Source organism: Musa acuminata, chromosome BXJ2-8, assembly GCF_036884655.1.
Source record: "Musa acuminata AAA Group cultivar baxijiao chromosome BXJ2-8, Cavendish_Baxijiao_AAA, whole genome shotgun sequence".
In the NCBI taxonomy this organism is placed as follows: Eukaryota; Viridiplantae; Streptophyta; class Magnoliopsida; order Zingiberales; family Musaceae; genus Musa; species Musa acuminata.
The window spans coordinates 40,731,920-40,745,405 of NC_088345.1; the positions used below are offsets into that span (position 1 = coordinate 40,731,920).

The 13,486-nt window shown below is 44.5% G+C and overlaps 10 non-coding genes and 4 pseudogenes across 10 annotated transcripts; all 14 read left to right on the forward strand.

Moving 5' to 3' along the window:
* The first annotated feature begins 262 nt into the window (after positions 1–262).
* LOC135621131 (5S ribosomal RNA) lies at positions 263–381 on the forward strand. The gene has a single exon (XR_010490357.1). It is a non-coding gene; the product is annotated as a 5S ribosomal RNA (ribosomal RNA).
* Positions 382–879: 498 nt separating this feature from the next.
* On the forward strand, positions 880–997 carry LOC135621289 (5S ribosomal RNA; annotated as a pseudogene).
* Positions 998–1,442: 445 nt separating this feature from the next.
* On the forward strand, positions 1,443–1,584 carry LOC135621328 (5S ribosomal RNA; annotated as a pseudogene).
* Positions 1,585–2,029: 445 nt separating this feature from the next.
* LOC135621053 (5S ribosomal RNA) lies at positions 2,030–2,148 on the forward strand. Its single transcript, XR_010490279.1, has one exon. It is a non-coding gene; the product is annotated as a 5S ribosomal RNA (ribosomal RNA).
* Positions 2,149–2,634: 486 nt separating this feature from the next.
* LOC135621142 (5S ribosomal RNA) lies at positions 2,635–2,753 on the forward strand. Its single transcript, XR_010490368.1, has one exon. It is a non-coding gene; the product is annotated as a 5S ribosomal RNA (ribosomal RNA).
* A 486-nt stretch (positions 2,754–3,239) lies between these two features.
* Positions 3,240–3,358, forward strand: LOC135620712 (5S ribosomal RNA). The gene has a single exon (XR_010489949.1). It is a non-coding gene; the product is annotated as a 5S ribosomal RNA (ribosomal RNA).
* A 324-nt stretch (positions 3,359–3,682) lies between these two features.
* LOC135620762 (5S ribosomal RNA) lies at positions 3,683–3,801 on the forward strand. The gene has a single exon (XR_010489996.1). It is a non-coding gene; the product is annotated as a 5S ribosomal RNA (ribosomal RNA).
* Positions 3,802–4,287: 486 nt separating this feature from the next.
* On the forward strand, positions 4,288–4,410 carry LOC135621327 (5S ribosomal RNA; annotated as a pseudogene).
* A 445-nt stretch (positions 4,411–4,855) lies between these two features.
* On the forward strand, positions 4,856–4,974 carry LOC135621204 (5S ribosomal RNA). The gene has a single exon (XR_010490429.1). It is a non-coding gene; the product is annotated as a 5S ribosomal RNA (ribosomal RNA).
* Positions 4,975–5,460: 486 nt separating this feature from the next.
* On the forward strand, positions 5,461–5,579 carry LOC135620879 (5S ribosomal RNA). The gene has a single exon (XR_010490108.1). It is a non-coding gene; the product is annotated as a 5S ribosomal RNA (ribosomal RNA).
* A 484-nt stretch (positions 5,580–6,063) lies between these two features.
* Positions 6,064–6,182, forward strand: LOC135621297 (5S ribosomal RNA; annotated as a pseudogene).
* Positions 6,183–6,626: 444 nt separating this feature from the next.
* LOC135621046 (5S ribosomal RNA) lies at positions 6,627–6,745 on the forward strand. The gene has a single exon (XR_010490272.1). It is a non-coding gene; the product is annotated as a 5S ribosomal RNA (ribosomal RNA).
* Positions 6,746–7,231: 486 nt separating this feature from the next.
* On the forward strand, positions 7,232–7,350 carry LOC135621249 (5S ribosomal RNA). Its single transcript, XR_010490473.1, has one exon. It is a non-coding gene; the product is annotated as a 5S ribosomal RNA (ribosomal RNA).
* A 486-nt stretch (positions 7,351–7,836) lies between these two features.
* Positions 7,837–7,955, forward strand: LOC135621030 (5S ribosomal RNA). Its single transcript, XR_010490256.1, has one exon. It is a non-coding gene; the product is annotated as a 5S ribosomal RNA (ribosomal RNA).
* Positions 7,956–13,486: the final 5,531 nt, after the last annotated feature.

The window sequence follows — 13,486 nt, forward strand, 5'->3', positions numbered from 1 at the left end:
TCCCGTCGACCTCCGAGGCGATGGTTTTGGGCCTCGGAATTTGCCGTGACCGCTACGCAGTCGGTCTCGTAGGGCTCGGAGAGAGCTTTCCGGAATGGGGCCACCATAGCGATTCCGAGTTCGTTCGAGAAAGTCCCGATGGTTTCGGCGCGCGCTTGCCGTGTCCGGTACGCGGTCGGCCTCGTGGGCGTCGGAGAGATCCGACAATGGCGATTCCGAGATCGTTCGAGAGTATAATGGCGAGGGACAACGCACACAAAATGACTACGATCATACCAGCACTAAATCACCGGATCCCATCAGAACTCCAAAGTTAAACGTGCTTGGGCGAGAGTAGTACTACGATGGGTGATCCCCTGGGAAGTCCTCGTGTTGCACTCCTTTTTGCGCCCCGAGCGACCAAAAGACTTACTTAACTCTCTTTTAAGCTGTTCAATTCTTCCAGCATTATGGCCAACAAAAAATATATCATTCACATATAGAAGGAGAATAATGAAATCATCATCTAAAAATATTTTCGTAAACATACAATGAACAGATATGGTTCCAGGATGGGTGACCCCCTGGGAAGTCCACCATGTTGCACTCGTTTTTGCGCCCCGAGCGGCCAAAACCTCTCCCGTCGACCTCCGAGGCGATGGTTTTGGGCCTCGGAATTTGCCATGACCACTACACAGTCAGTCTCGTGGGGCTCGGAGAGAGCTTTCCGGAATGGGGTCGCAATAGCAATTCCGAGTTCGTTCGAGAAAGTCCCGATGGTTTCGGCGCGCGCTTGCCGTGTCCGGTACGCGGTCGGCCTCGTGGGCATCGGAGAGATCCGACAATGGCGATTTCGAGATCGTTCGAGAGTACAAAGGCGATGGACGACGCACATAAAACGAATGCGATCATACTAACGCTAAGCCCTGGATCCCATCAGAACTCCGAAGTTAAGCGTGCTTGGGCGAGAGTAGTACTAGGATGGGTGAACCCCTGGGAAGGCCTTGTGTTGCACTCTCTTTTAAGCTTTTCAATTTTTCCAGCATTATGGCCAACAATAAATATGTCATTAACATATAGTAGGAGAATAATTAAATCATCATCTAAAAATTTCTTCATAAACATACAATGATCATACATGGTTCTAGGATGGGTGACCCCCTATTGCACTCGTTTTTGCGCCCCGAGCGGCCAAAACCTCTCCCGTCGACCTCCGAGGTGATGGTTTTGGGCCTCGGAATTTGCCGTGACCGCTACGTAGTCGGTCTCGTGGGGCTCGGAGAGAGCTTTTCGGAATGGGGCCACAATAGCGATTCCGAGTTCATTTGAGAAAGTCCGAAAGGTTTCGGCGCGCGCTTGCCGTGTCCGGTACGCGGTCGGCCTCGTGGGCATCGGAGAGATCTGACAATGGCGATTCCGAGATCATTCGAGAATACAAAGGCGATGGACGACGCACATAAAACGAATGCCATCATACCAACACTAAACCACCGGATACCATCAGAACTCTGAAGTTAAGCGTGCTTAGGAGAGAGTAGTACTAGGATGGGTGACCCCCTGGTACTAGGATGGGTGACCCCCTGGGAAGGCCTCGTGTTGCGCTCTCTTTTAAGCTTTTCAATTTTTCCAGCATTTTGGCCAATAATAAAAATGTCATTAACATATAGTAGGAGAATAATTAAATCATCATCTAAAAATTTCTTCATAAACATACAATGATCAGACATGGTTCTAGGATGGGTGACCCCCTGTTGCACTCGTTTTTGCGCCCCGAGCGGCCAAAACCTCTCCCGCCGACCTCCGAGGCGATGGTTTTGGGCCTCGGAATTTGCTGTGACCGCTACGCAGTCGGTCTCGTGGGGCTCGGAGAGAGCTTTCCAGAATGGGGCCGCAATAGCGATTCCAAGTTAGTTCGAGAAAGTCCCAATGGTTTTGGCGCGCGCTTGCCGTTTCCGGTACGCGGTCGGCCTCGTGGTCATCAGAGAGATCCGACAATATCGATTCCGAGATCGTTCGAGAGTACAAAGGCGAGGGAGGATGCATAGAAAACGAGTGTGATCATACCAGCAATAAAGCATCAGATCCCATCAGAACTTCGAAGTTAAGCGTGCTTGGGCGAGAGTAGTACTAGGATGGGTGACCCCCTAGGAAGTCCTCGTGTTGCACTCCTTTTAGCTCCCCGAGCGGCCAAAAGACTTACTTAAAACTCTCTTTTAAGCTTTTCAATTTTTCCAGCATTATGGCCAACAATAAATATGTCATTAACATATAGTAGGAGAAGAATGAAATAATCATCTAAAAATTTCTTCATAAACATACAATGATCAGACATGGTTCTAGGATGGGTGACCCCCTGTTGCACTCGTTTTTGTGCCTCGAGCGGCCAAAACCTCTCCCGTCGACCTCCGCGGCGATGGTTTTGGGCCTCGGAATTTGCCGTGACCGCTATGCTGTCGGTCTCGTGGGGCACAGAGAGAGCTTTCCAGAATGGGGCCGCAATAGCGATTCCGAGTTCATTCGAGAAAGTCCCGATGGTTTTGGCGCGCGTTTGCCGTGTCCGGTACGGGGTCGGCCTCGTGGGCATCGGAGAGATCCGACAATGGCGATTCCGAGATCGTTCGATAGTACAAAGGCGAGGGACGACGCACACAAAACCAGTGCGATCATACCAGCACTAAAGCACCGGATCCCATCAGAACTTCGAACTTAAGCGTGCTTGGGCGAGAGTAGTACTAGGATGGGTGACCCCCGAGGAAGTCCTCGTGTTGCACACTTTTTTGCGCCCCGAGCGGCCAAAAGATTTACTTAAAACTCTCTTTTAAGCTTTTCAATTTTTCCAGCATTATGGCCAACAATAAATATGTCATTAACATATAGCAGGAGAATAATGAAATCATCATCTAAAAATTTCTTCATAAACATATAATGATCAGACATGGTTCTAGGATGGGTGACCCCCTGTTGCACTCGTTTTTGCGCCCCGAGCGACCAAAACCTCTCCCGTCGACCTCCGAGGCGATGGTTTTGGGCCTAGGAATTTACCGTGACCGCTACGCAGTCGGTCTCGTGGGGCTCAGAGAGAGCTTTCCAGAATAGGGCCGCATTAGCGATTCCAAGTTCGTTCGGGAAAGTCCCGATGGTTTTTGCGTGCACTTGCCGTGTCCGGTACACGGTCGGCCTCGTGGGCATCGGAGAGATCCAACAATGGCGATTCCGAGATCGTTCGAGAGTACAAAGGCGAGGGACGACGCACACAAAAATAGTGTGATCATACCAGCACTAAAGCACCGGATCCCATCAGAACTCCGAAGTTAATTGTGCTTGGGCGAGAGTAGTACTAGGATGGGTGACCCCCTGGGAAGTCCTCGTGTTGCACTCCTTTTTGCGCCCCGAGCGACCAAAAGACTTACTTAAAACTCTCTTTTAAGCATTTCAATTTTTCCAGCTTTATGGCCAACAATAAATATGTCACTAACATATAGCAGGAGAATAATGAAATCATCATCTAAAAATTTCTTCATAAATATACAATGATCAGACATGGTTCTAGGATGGGTGACCCCCAGTTGCACTCATTTATGCGCCCCGAGCGGCACTTGCCGTGTCCGGTACACGGTCGGCCTCGTGGGCATCGGAGAGATCCAACAATGGCGATTCCGAGATCGTTCGAGAGTACAAAGGCGAGGGACGACGCACACAAAAATAGTGTGATCATACCAGCACTAAAGCACCGGATCCCATCAGAACTCCGAAGTTAATTGTGCTTGGGCGAGAGTAGTACTAGGATGGGTGACCCCTTGGGAAGTCCTCGTGTTGCACTCCTTTTTGCGCCCCGAGCGACCAAAAGACTTACTTAAAACTCTCTTTTAAGCATTTCAATTTTTCCAGCTTTATGGCCAACAATAAATATGTCACTAACATATAGCAGGAGAATAATGAAATCATCATCTAAAAATTTCTTCATAAACATACAATGATCAGACATGGTTCTAGGATGGGTGACCCCCAGTTGCACTCATTTATGCGCCCCGAGCGGCCAAAACCTCTCCCGTCGACCTCCGAGGCGATGGTTTTGGGCCTCGGAATTTGCTGTGACCGCTACGTAGTCGGTCTCGTGGGACTCGGAGTGAGCTTTCCGGAATGGGGCCGCAATAGCGATTCCAAGTTCGTTAGAGAAAGTGCCGATGATTTTGGCGCGCGCTTGCCGTGTCCGGTACGCGGTCGGCCTCGTGGGCGTCAGAGAGATCCGACAATGACGATTCCGAGATCATTCGAGAGTACAAAGGTGAGGGACGAAGCACACAAAACGAGTGCGATCATACCCACATTAAATTAACGTATCCCATCAAAACTCCGAAGTTAAGCATGCTTGGGGGAGAGTAGTACTACGATGGGTGACCCCCTGGGAAGGCTTCTAGTTGGTTGCACTCTCTTTTAAGCTTTTCAATTTTTCCAGCATTATGGCCAACAATAAATATGTCATTAACATATAGTAGGAGAATAATTAAATCATCATCTAAAAATTTCTTTATAAACATACAATGATCAGACAAGGTTCTAGGATGGGTGACCCCCTGTTGCACTCGTTTTTGCACCCCGAGCGGCCAAAACCTCTCCCGTCGACCTCCGAGGCGATGGTTTTGGGCCTCGGAATTTGCTGTGACCGCTACGCAGTCGGTCTCGTGGGGCTCGGAGAGAGCTTTCTGGAATGGGGCCGCAATAGCGATTCCAAGTTAGTTCGAGAAAGTCCCGATGGTTTTGGCGCGCGCTTGCCGCGTACGGTACACGGTCGGCCTCGTGGGCATCGGAGAGATCCGACAATGGCGATTCCGAGATCGTTCGAGAGTACAAAGGCGAGGGACGACGCACAAAAAATGAGTGCGATCATACCAACAATAAAGCACCGGATTCCATTAGAACTCCGAAGTTAAGCGTGCTTGGGCGAGAGTAGTATTAGGATGGGTGACCCCCTGCGAAGTCCTCGTGTTTCACTCCTTTTTGCGCCCCGAGCGGCCAAAAGAGTTACTTAAAACATTCTTTTAAGCTTTTCAATTTTTCCAGCATTATGGCCAACAATAAATATGTCATTAGCATATAGCAGGAGAATAATGAAATCATCATCTAAAAATTTCTTCATAAACATACAATGATCAGACATGGTTCTAGGATGGGTGACCCCCTGTTGCACTTGTTTTTGCGCCCCGAGCGGCCAAAACCTCTCCCGTCGACCTCCGAGGCGATGGTTTTGGGCCTCGGAATTTGCCATGACAGCTACGCAGTCGGTCTCGTGGGGCTCGGAGAGAGCTTTCCGGAATGGGGCCGCAATAGAGATTCCGAGTTCGTTCGAGAAAGTCCCGATGGTTTCGGTGCGCGCTTGCCGTGTCCGATACGTGGTCGGCCTCGTTGACATCGGAGAGATACGACAATGGCGATTCCGAGATCGTTCGAGAGTACAAAGGCGAGGGACGACGCACACAAAACGAGTGCGATCATACCAGCACTAAAGCACCGGATCCCATCAGAACTCCGAAGCTAAGTGTGCTTGGGCGAGAGTAGTAGTAGGATGGGTGAACCCTTGGGAAGTCCTCGTGTTGCACTCCTTTTTGCGCCCGAGCGGCCAAAAGACTTGCTTAAAACTCTCTTTTAATCTTTTCAATTTTTCCAGCATTATGGCCAACAATAAATATGTCATTAACAAATAGCAGGAGAATAATAAAATCATCATCTAAAAATTTCTTCATAAACATACAATGATCAGACATGGTTCCAGGATGGGTGACCCCCTGTTGCACTCGTTTTTGCGCCCCGAGCGGCCAAAACCTCTCCCGTCGACCTCCGAGGCGATGGTTTTGAGCCTCGGAATTTGTCGTGATCGCTATGCAGTCAGTCTCGTGGGGCTCGGATGAGCTTTCCGGAATGGGGCCGCAATAGCGATTCCGCGTTCGTTCGAGAAAGTCACGATGTTTTCGGCGCGCGCTTGCCGTGTCCGGTACGCGGTCGGCCTCGTGGGCATCGGAGAGATCCGACAATGGCGATTCCGAGATCGTTCGAGAGTACAAAGGCGAGGGACGACGCACATAAAATGAATGAGATCATACCAGCACTAAAGCTTTGGATCCCATCAGAACTCCGAAGTTAAGCGGTCTTGGGCGAGAGTAGTTCTAGGATGGGTGACCCCTTAGGAAGGCCTCGTGTTGCACTCACTTTTAAGCTTTTCAATTTTTCCAGCAGTATGGCCATCAAAAATATGTCATTAACATATAGTAGGAGAATAATTAAATCATCATCTAAAAATTTCTTCATAAACATACAATGATCAGACATGGTTCTTGGATGGGTGACCCCCTGTTGCACTCGTTTTTGCGCCCCGAGCGGCCAAAACCTCTCCCGTCGACCTCCGAGGCGATGGTTTTGGGCCTCGGAATTTGTCGTGACCGCTACGCAGTTAGTCTCTTGGGGCTCGGAGAGAGCATTCCGGAATGGTGCCGCAATAGTGATTCCGAGTTCGTTCGAGAAAGTCCCGAAGGTTTCGGCGCGCGCTTGCCGTGTCCGGTACGCGGTCGGCCTCGTGGGCGTCGGAGAGATCCGACAATGGCGATTCCGAGATCGTTCGAGAGTACAAAGGTGAGGGACGAAGCACACAAAATGAGTGCGATCATACCAGCACTAAAGCACCGTATCCCATCAGAACTCCGAAGTTAATCGTGCTTGGGCGAGAGTAGTACTAGGATGGGTGAACCCTTGGGAAGTCCTCGTGTTGCACTCATTTTTGCGCCCCGAGCGGCCAAAAGACTTACTTAAAACTCTCTTTTAAGCTTTTCAATTTTTCCAGCATTATGGCCAACAATAAATATGTCATTAACAAATAGCAGGAGAATAATGAAATCATCATCTAAAAATTTCTTCATAAACATACAATGATCAGACATGGTTCCAGGATGGGTGACCCCCTGTTGCACTCATTTTTGCGCCCCGAGCGGCCAAAACCTCTCCCGTCGACCTCCGAGGCGATGGTTTTGGGCCTCGGAATTTGTCGTGACCGCTACGCTGTCAGTCTCGTGGGGCTCGGAGAGAGCTTTCCGGAATGGGGCCGCAATAGCGATTCCGAGTTCGTTCGAGAAAGTCCCGATGGTTTCGGCACGCGCTTGTCGTGTCCAGTACGAGGTCGGCCTCGTGGGCATCGGAGAGATCCGACAATGGCGATTTCGAGATCGTTCGAGAGTACAAAGGTGAGGGACGACGCACATAAAACAAGTGTGATCATACCAACACTAAACCATCGGATCCCATCAGAACTCCGAAGTTAAGCATGCTTTGGCGAGAGTAGTACTAGGATGGGTGACCCCTTAGGAAGTCCTCGTGTTGCACTACTTTTTGCGCCCCGAGCGGCCAAAAGAATTACTTAAAACTCTATATTAAACTTTTCAATTTTTCCAGCATTATGGCCAACAATAAATATGTCATTAACATTTTGCAGGAGAATAATGAAATCATCATCTAAAAATTTCTTCATAAACATACAATGATCAGACATGGTTCTAGGATGAGTGACCCGCTGTTGCACTCGTTTTTGCGCCCCGAGCAGCCAAAACCTCTCCCGTCAACCTCTAAGACGATGGTTTTGGGCCTCGAAATTTGCCATGACTGCTACGTAGTCGGTCTCGTGGTGCAAGGAAAGAGCTTTCCGGAATGGGGCCACAATAGCGATTCCGAGTTCGTTCAAGAAAGTCCCGATGGTTTTGCCGCGCGGTTGCCGTGTCCGGTACGCGGTCGGCCCCGTGGGCATCGGAGATATTTGAAAATGGCGATTCCAAGATCGTTCAAGAATACAAAGGCGAGGGACGACACAAACAAAACGAGTGCGATCATGTCAACACTAAAGCACCGGATCCCATCAGAACTCCGAAGTTAAGCGTGCTTGGGCGAGAGTAGTACTAGGAAGGGTTACCCCCTGGGAAGGCCTCGTGTTGCACTCTCTTTTAAGCTTTTCAATTTTTCCAGCATTATGGCCAACAATAAATATGTCATTAACATATAGCAGGAGAATAATGAAATCATTATCTAAAAATTTCTTCATAAACATACAATGATCAGACATGGTTCTTGGATGGGTGACCCCCTGTTGCACTCGTTTTTGCGCCCCGAGCGGCCAAAACCTCTCCCGTCGACCTCCGAGGCGATGGTTTTGGGCCGCGGAATTTGTCGTGACCGCTACGCTGTCAGTCTCGTGGGGCTCGGAGAGAGCTTTCCGGAATGGGGCCGCAATAGCGATTCCGAGTTCGTTCGAGAAAGTCCCGATGGCTTCGGCGCACGCTTGCCGTGTCCGGTACGCGGTCGGCCTCGTGGGGATCGGAGAGATCCGACAATGGCGATTCCAAGATCGTTCGAGAGTGTTAGGATCGGAGCGGCACTAAGAGGGGGGGGGTGAATTAGTGCAGCGGATAAAAACTTCGATTTTAATCAAAATATTTCGTACGTTAAGAACGAAACTTGAGAAATTTAACTTGAAGGCGTATTCTTGAAGTTGCACAACAAGAGTAATAAGGAACTAAAGCAGTAAGAAGATTTGCAGTAATGTAAATGACAATAATAAAGAGCAAACCAGAGATTACGCCGATTTTTAGAGTGGTTCGGTCAAATGACCTACTCCACTTGCGAGACCCCTCTTCGATGAGCCTCCCACCTTCCACTAGCAAGTCTCTTGAAATGGAAGGGTAAACACCCCTCTTACAACCTTTTACAAGCAGCTCAACCTCTTACAAATTTTCAATAAGAAAGAAGGAGGAGAACTCTCTAGCAAATTGAAAACAAGACTTGCTAAGACTTTCTAAGACTTTTCTCTCAATCAAAATGCTTCTCAAAAGTTGTAACCTCAGTTGAGATTTGAGGGGTATTTATAGGCCTCAAGAGGATTCAAATTTTGGGTTTCAAAATTTGAATTCTTTTAGGGTTCCCGGTGCTGGAGGTTCCACCGCCCAGCCAGGCGGTGCCACCGCCCAACCAGGCGGTGCCACCGCCCAGCACTCGGGTACTGGACGATGCAACCGCCCAGCCAAGGAGGTGTCACCGCCCAGCACTCGGGTGCTGGGCGGTTCCACCGCCCAACTAGGCGGTGCCACCGCCTACAGTGTTTTCAGCCCAACTACAGTGTTTTCAGCCACTAGTTGGGCTTCAATCTTGGCTCTCTAGTTCGCTGGTTTAGCTTAATTTTTAGCCTAAACCAACTCTGACTTTGGGCCCAGTTGGCCCCTAACCAGGATATAGGATTATCTCTTAATCCTAATCCTAATTACAAGTGGACTACATAACCAAAACACATCCTAAGCAAATTTTCAACCGCGAACGTCGAGTCTTGTTCCGGCGAGCTTTCCGACGAACTTCTTCCGACGGACTCCCTGCAAGCTCCCAATCTTTGTGATGACTTTTAACGAGTAGCTGAGCCTTCTCGGTGATCTCCGCGAGCCTCCGACGATTTCTTCGGCGAACTTCCGACACGTTCCCGATTTCTTCTCGGATGGTTCCGGCAGCATCTCCGATGATTCTTCGGTCTCTTAAACGTCCATCGAGCTCGACTCCGGTATCCTTGCTTTATGTTTTCTGGTTATCGTAGTTAATCCTGCGCACTTAACTCAATAATATGGATTAGATCAATTAACCCACCAATTGATTATATCATCAAAATCCAAGATTCAACAATCTCCCCCTTTTTGATGATGACAATCAATTGATGACGGAGTTAAACATAACTCCCCCTATCTATATGCCATATTATGAGAAGATAAAAAACACTTGAATTCCATCCCATTGGATTCAAGCATAACCCGATAAGTTCTAATCGTAGAACTTTATCGTTATCCTCATTAAACAATAGTAAGTACGAAACTTCGATGAAAATCATAAGTTAAATGATACGGGACAAATTTTGCTACGACAGAAGATAAAGATTTTCAATATAAATTTCATGATATCAATCTTGTGATATTTTCAAGGATTTGCAAGTCATATAAGACATTCATATCACACAGAAGATAAAGATTTTCAATATAAATTTCATGATATCAATCTTGTGATATTTTCAAGGATTTGCAAGTCATATAAGACATTCATATCACACAAGTTTTTGTAATTCATATTAGTCATGTCATATAAGTCATCACTTCTCCCCCTTTGTCATCAACAAAAAGGAAAATGAGACTTGAAGCACAAATTTTGTCATACAACGATTTTATCATTGAAAATTAAGTATGCAAAAATATTTACGCAGAGTTCATTTTAGAGGAAAATTCAGCATGCATTCATATTATCTAATCTCTTCTTTCTATGAATAATAGAAATTGTAGATGTATAAGAGAGAGATTGGGATAAAAAATTCAAGTAGTAATTTCACGAAGTCAAGATCATAATTCGAATACAAACTCATTCAAATCGTCAAATTCATGAAAATCTCAACATTACTTTTTAATCATCACATAAGGCATTTAAAGAATTTTTGAAACATAGGAGAATGATGAATTTAAGCATACAATGTTTCAATCAAATTCAAGTCATGAATGCCAATACTTTCATATTTGTAAGTATCAATTCATGAATGCCAAGAGATATTATTTGTGATTCCAATTTTGCAAGATCAAGATTATGATTTAGATAAAACTTATTTAAATCAAATCGCTAACTTGAAATTCATAATCAAGTCATCAAAGTCGATTTCGAGATTTCACAACATGTCATATGGAATTTGAAGGAGAATGAGAGATGGAAAGAAGATGAAAAACTTTACGGAAAATCCAATCAAACAAGTTTATTGTTTAGGGACAATTTAACATACCTAATTCCCTTCTAATGAATTCAAATTGGTCTTCATTCAAGGCTTTTGTGAATATATCTGCTAATTGATGCTTTGTGTCAATGAATTCTAGAACAACATCATTGTTAAAAACATGATTGCGTATGAAATGATGCCTAACGTCGATGTGCTTAGTTCTAGAGTGCTGAATTGGATTTTTAGTAAGGCATATGGCACTAGTATTATCACATTTTATGGGAATATTTTTAAAGTGAATTCCATAGTCTTCTAATGTATTTTTCATCCAAATTACTTGTGCACAACAAGCACTTGCAGCAATGTATTCGGCTTCCGCCGTAGATAGTGCGACTGAATTTTGTTTCTTAGAAGTCCAAGAAACAAGTGCATGTCCTAAAAATTGGCATGTTCCGGATGTACTTTTTCTATCTATCCTGCATCCGCCAAAATCGGCATCTGCATAAGCTATTAGATCAAATTTTTCAGATTTTGGATACCACAATCCTAAATTTGGAGTTCCTTTAAGATACCTAAATATTCTTTTAACACTCTTAAGATGAGATAATTTAGGATTAGATTGAAACCTAGCGCAAAGTCCTACACTAAACATAATATCCGGTCTAGTCGCAGTGATGTAGAGTAGACTACCTATCATTCCCCTATATGTTTTTTGATCGAAACCTTCACCATTTTCATCCATATCTAACTTAGTCGTAGTACTCATAGGGGTGTTTATTGCTTTTGAATTATCCATGTTAAATCGTTTTAACAATTCTAATGTATATTTCGATTGGTTAAGAAATATACCATCACTAAGTTGTTTGATTTGTAATCCCAAAAAGAAAGTTAATTCACCCATTAAACTCATTTCAAATTCAAGACTCATACATTTGGCAAATGATTCACATAGTGATTCATCCGAAGAGCCAAACACAATATCGTCAACATAAATTTGCACAATAAGAAAATTATTTTCAAAATGTTTAATAAACAATGTAGTATCAACCTTGTCTTTGGTAAAATTATTTAAAATAAGAAAGGAACTAAGCCTTTCATACCAAGCTCTAGGAGCTTGTTTTAAGCCATAGAGAGCTTTAGTCAATTTGAATACATGATTAGGAAGAAGAGAATTTTCAAATCTGGGAGGTTGTTCGACAAATACTTCTTCGGAAATAAAACCATTCAAGAAAGCACTTTTAACATCCATTTGAAATAGTTTAAAATTATTACTACTAGCATAGGCAAGGAGCATCCTTATGGCTTCTAATCGAGCCACGGGAGCGAAGGTTTCATCGTAATCGATACCTTCTTCTTGGTTGAAACCTTTGGCCACTAATCTAGCCTTGTTTCTAACCACGATACCATTTTCGTCTTGCTTGTTTCTAAAGACCCACTTAGTACCTATGACTAAGTGGTCACATGGTCTAGGAACAAGCTTCCATACCTCATTCCTCTCAAATTGGTTCAATTCTTCTTGCATTGCAATGATCCAAAAGTCATCTTTTAAGGCTTCGTCAATGCATTTAGGTTCAATTTGAGAAAGGAAAGCGGCGTTAGCACAGAAATTTTTGAAAGAAGAACGAGTTTGAACCCCTTTTGATGTATCTCCTATAATTTGCTCTTTTGGATGAGCATCTACATACTTCCATTCTTTTGGTAAAGAAATTTCGGAAGAAGATGCATTCAAAAGGCTATTTTGAGGAGAGGGTTCATTTAAATTCAAATTATCAAAACCAAGATCATCATCAAAATCATTTTTCTTTAAATTGGAAATTTCATTAAAAACTACATGAATAGACTCTTCAATTACTAAAGTTCTTTTATTAAAAACCCGAAAAGCTTTAGAAACGGAAGAGTAACCAAGAAAGATGCCTTCATCGGATTTAGCATCAAATTTTCCTAAAGCATCCCTTTCATTTAAAATAAAGCATTTACAACCAAAAACTTTAAAATAGGAGATGTTTGGTTTTTTGTTATTCCATAATTCATAGGGAGTTTTGGATAAGGATGGTCTTATTAGGACTCTATTCATGATGTAGCAAGCCGTATTTACGGCTTCGGCCCAAAAGTACTTAGGTAAACTATGTTCATTCAACATAGTTCTTGCCATTTCTTGTAGGTTTCTATTTTTCCTTTCAACTACTCCATTTTGTTGAGGATTTCTTGGAGTTGAGAAGTTGTGATTGTACCCATTACTTTCGCAAAAATTTTGAAAGTCACGGTTTTGGAATTCACCACCGTGATCACTCCGAATTGATGAAATCATGAAGCCTTTTTCATTTTGAGTGAGTTTACAAAATTTAGAGAAACACTTGAAGCAATCACTTTTGTGAGCTAAGAAATAGGTCCAAGTGTATCTAGAGTAGTCATCCACAATCACAAAGGCATATTTGCTTCCACCTAGACTTGTTGTATCAATTGGTCCAAATAAGTCCAAATGGATCAATTGTAATGGTCTAGTAGTGCTAATTTGATTTTTTGGTTTGAAGCTTGTTTTTATTTGTTTGCCTAGTTGACATGCATCGCATACTTTGTCCTTAATAAACTTTATATTTGGAATTCCTCGTACTAATTCTTGAGATGAGATCTTAGATATTGTTTTCATGCTTGCATGGCCTAATCTCCTATGCCAAAGCCAAGCATCATCATTTACGGTGGAGAAGCACATTTCATTACTTAGTTCATCAAGATTGATGGTATAGACAT